We start from the raw sequence: 4,841 nt of genomic DNA, 5'->3' as shown, positions 1-4,841 counted from the left end.
TTATCAGCCAGGTTGGCACAATAAACTAACTATCTCACCAGGCTTCAAAGGAAAGAACAAAGAAATAGACCAAGACCCAATTAGAGGAAGAGATTGAATGAGAGCAATGAACAAGAGGGTGTGTAGAATTGCCAACTGGCAGCCCAGTACACTCATTTTGAATTATTGCAAGCACCATGCTGATCTGAGTGGGAATCAGATAACCAGCTCAGCTGACCGAGGATGACCAGCACCCACGTAAGAAATCAGCAACTAGAGATCTGTTCTTCCCCTCTACCCCACACAGCTGATAGTGACCAGAGGTGTGGTCCTGTCCTACCCCCACCCACCTGACAGCTAATCAAGCCTCCCCACAACTACTAGTGTTGTGCTGCTTTACTTTTCCTTACTTCTTACCTCTCCCGCCTTTACCTTTATTTTCCTTCCTTGTCACCCCTCTTTTCATCTGATCCTGAGCAGCAGGTTCCCTGAACCCACCCCTCCACAATTGGCCTTGCATGTTCGGAAGAGCAAGGCTGTCTTCTGCTGTTAGAGCTTGCTCTCGTGCTGGCGCTCGCTCTCTCCTCTCCTCTCCTTTTTCTTTCTTTCTTCATAGTCCCTCCTTACTCTGCTCCTATGAATTTTTTTGGTGGTTGACTTTTTAATTATTTTTTTATAATGATTTGGGTGAAAGTTGGCAAGTAAAATTGGCTTACCATCCAATGGCTCATAAACATTTTAATTTGTGATGTTGATGACAATCCACACCATATAATAGCACTTTTCTCACTTCCTCCCAGTGTTTCAGCTTCCATTTGTCCTCTTCTGTATCCCATCTTGCCTCCTGAGCTTTATTCCTGGGGAATTGTGCCCTTTGATCTCAGATGCTTGTTTGGTCTAGAGCAGTGGTTCTCCACCTGCCTCATGCCTCACAGTTCATGTGGTGGTGACCCCAACCATAAAATTATTTTCATTGCCCCTTCATCACTGTAATTTTGCTACTGTTATGAATTGGGCAACACCTGCGAAAAGGTCATTCGACCCCCAAAGGGGTCATGACCCACAGGTTGGAAACCATTTTTCTAATGTTACTGCCTACCTTATAGGCCTGTTATTAAACTTAAACTTGAGCTGAAAGTGCCTTAAAGGAAGATGCAAATCAAAGCAATGATGAGATATCCTCTCACCCCAGAATTCGTAACAAAGTCCACAGAAACAGAAAACAATACATACTGGAGAGAGAGTATGTGGAGAGACTGCGACCCTTTGATCCTGCTCATAAGACTGAGCAATGGCACAGCCACTGTGGAAAAGAGTTTGACTCTGAAAGGAATCACAATAGGAGGTGCTGGATCGTGTGACACAACATGTGGACCACACACTCAAAATATTAGAGAGAGAGCAGACTCCCTGTTGTGAAAGAGATTGAAATGCCTGAGACTATAGCCCTAAGTCTCCTCTCAACCCAGAACTGAATTCACCTCCATGCTTCAACTTTTAGCCTGATAGACAGGCCTTTAAGGTGAACAATAACACCCTGGAGGTACTCCCTTCTTAGGATGACCAACTGTCCGAGATCAAAAGGGCAGCCTTTGCCCAGGGATCGAGCTCAGAAGATAGGAAGGGCTAGCAAAGAAGGACCAATGGAGACAGTAAACACAGGGAGGGAGTAGGAAGACGCTGTTACAGTGGGATCACAATTAGTGTCATGAAACTGCACGTACATGAATGGAACAGAAAACCAATTTGCACATTATTGTGGATGCAATTAATGTCACCGAACTTTGCAGTTTAAAGTGGTAAAATGGCAGATTTTCTGTTATGTATATTTTATCTTAATAAAAACATCATAACATAATTGAGTTCAATTTGAAGGCACTCTGGAATTCCAAGAACCCTACCCCCCACCCCTGCATCTCAATAGCTTAAACTTTAAAAATTACTGGATAATACTAAATCTGTTCAACTCTCAGCTCTGAACTTCAGGACCCTGTGGACTCCAAGTATCATAAAAAATATCCTTTAGTGCTTTTAATATTTCCTAATAAACATATTTATTTATCTTCCAAAGGCCTGTACAAAGTAATTTAAAAAAATAATCAAGCTTCTCTCCTGTTGACTGGAATTATAGGGCTTTAGGGTGAACTTGCAGGTTATTACTTATAATTTCTTAGGGGAGGGAGGGAAACAGCCAAGTGTGGCAGCCCAGATCAGGTGTTAGATTATGTAACACTTGCTACTGGTACAGGAGAGGGGCCTGCCATTATTAGACTAACTGGAGAAGTGCTTTAGAGCCAGCAAAGGGGCACAGCCCTTTGAAGGTGGCCATACCAGCAACCGCTGGAAAAGGAAGAGGGGACATCATATGTACCTGTGGCAGGCAAACATCTCATCACCACTTGAAGTAGTGCCTGTAGGTTCCAGGCAGCTGGGATCTGACTTGACAGCTGGATGGGGATGGATAGGTGGGAGGTGGCATTCATCACATGTCACACATGTGGCCAGAGATCACCTGTGTTAGTGGTTCTCAAACGTCACTGTGCAGCTGAGTCACTGGGAGGGCTTGCTGAAAGACAGATAGCTGGGCCTCAACCCTAGAAAGTGTTTCTGCAGTGAGGACAGAGAATTCACCTTGAATGATGGTAAGTCCTAAACTGGAGTCCCTGGATGCTATCGAAGGTTTATTAAACTCTCCTGCTAACACAAAGGTTAAAGATTCACGTCCACTCAGAAGAAATGGCTGGGGATCTATTTAAAAACAACAACAAAACAACAGCCATCATTGAAAACCCCATGGCGTACAGTTATTTCTACTCAGACACACAGAGAGTTACCAGGGATTAGAATTGGCAGCAACAGGTCTCCAGGCCCCCACTCAATGCTGATGCTGTGGGTCTGAAGGTGACACTGTGAAAACCACTCCCTATTCCTTTTTCATTGTCAGGAGAGACCAGTCCCTGGGACAGGACATCGTGCTTGGTGAAGTGGAGGGGCTCAAACATAAAGAACGATTGTAAGGATGGCACGGGAGCGGGCATTTTTCGTCCTATTGTATGTAGGATCACAAAGAGTCAGAACAAACTCGATAGCACCGAGCAGCTACTCAGGATGGAACCAGGCAGTCTCGATGCCGAGTCCCCCCCTTGACTACTTACTAGGGCACCTTGGCTCTCAGATGAGCTACCTGCTCGGCTCTCTGAAAAATCCCCAGTAGTCATTGATTTCTATCGCACTGTAAGATTTTGTGATTTCCCAGATTTCTCCTTGGAAAATACAAAGTGGCCTTTCAGAGAGAGTTTCAAGAGCCAAGGTGAGGATAGCATTTTCTTCCTAGAACACTTTCACCACGCTCTCCTCACGGATGACCTACTGGTCATCTTGAAAGATCTAACTCCAAGGTCACTTCTAAGAAGCTTTCCCAGAAGAGCAAATAATCCTTGCTGTGTGTTACTACAGTTGTGGCACAGACCATGCCGAATTATAATATATATATATGTATATCTATGTATATATGTATATATATATTACATGGTTCTCAAATACAGAAAACATTGTTTCAAGTACTGTACTATGTCAGGCATTGAGGGATAGGAAAAAAATGATAGAGACATAGACCGTGACCTCAGTATCCAGGTTTCCTATAATTGTTCTTGGTGGACCTGTTCTCACTGTCCAAGGACCCTTTCTATGAAAGGTGTGGTTTTCCAGAATTCTTTGGAAAATTCAAAGAGTAGAGAGCTAGAAACCAACGGTTCTGTGGGCACAGAGGCTGGAACTGTTACTCTGATGGGAAGGAAGTGATATTTAAGTTGGGTGTAAAGGAATCCCTTAGGGGAAACTCACTACTTGTGTTATTTTTCTGGTACAGAGGGAAGAGAGTTTAACTTGGAATCTGTCTTAGCAGAAACTGCCATTGGCTCTGTGACTTCAGCCAAATCACTTTATTTTCCTCAGTTTCAGTTTATCTAAACCAAACCAAAGCAAACCATTGCCTTTGACTCAATTCTGACTCATAGCGACCCTATAGGACAGAGTGGGACTACCACAGAGGGCTTCTAAGTGGGTGTATCTTTATGGAAGCAGACTGCCACATTTTTCTTCAATGGACAGGCTGATGGATTTGAACTACTGACCTTTCTGTGAGCAGGCCCATGCTGAACCTACTGAGCCACGGGGAAATCCTTTCTGGAAAAGTGCTTTATATGAAATGCCAAATGCCATGAAGATGTTAGGCACAATTGTGGTTCCTAATTCTTCTTCCTTTTTTAAAAGTTGTATTGGCATAGTTCAATCAAGAAGGGTTATACAATCATCACCACAATCCATTTTAGAACATTTTCTTCTTCCTTGGACTCATTGTTATTTGTGTACTTAATTCCTTTTGTATTTTGCCTGTTACAAAATTCAGTGAGGTGGAGAATGTCTTCTGAGAGCTTACTCCGTAGAAGCCGCTGTTGGGTGTATGCTGCACATATTCCCTTTACCGTCACAACAACTGGATGAGGTCCAGCAGTTAGCCCTGCTTTGTGGCTCTTTGCTGCTGTCCCGTCAACTCTTACTCGTGGCCGCTTCATGTGCAGCAGAACCCAGCGGTGCTCAGTCCTGCACTGGCTGCATGACCATGGCTACCTTTCATTCCATTGTTCCCGCCGCTGTCTCAATCTGCTTTACAAATAAGGAAGGCAGGGAGAGGTTAAGTTGTTTTGCCCAGGGAAGCAGAGCAAGGAGGTCCTGAGGGAAGACAAACCATGGACTCTGGGGCCAGGACGTGGCACCCCATTAGACTCGTCCAGAAAACGCTCCTAAAGGTCAACAAACAGACCTTGATCTACTAACAGGCCTTTTTTTTTCTTCCTCTTTTT

This window comes from Echinops telfairi, unplaced genomic scaffold (genome assembly GCF_000313985.2).
Source record: "Echinops telfairi isolate 266 unplaced genomic scaffold, ASM31398v2 ScPeMD7_31;HRSCAF=116, whole genome shotgun sequence".
NCBI classification, from domain to species: domain Eukaryota; kingdom Metazoa; phylum Chordata; class Mammalia; order Afrosoricida; family Tenrecidae; genus Echinops; species Echinops telfairi.
The sequence above is the reverse complement of the archived record's forward strand: the minus strand, read 5'-3'. Positions refer to the sequence as shown.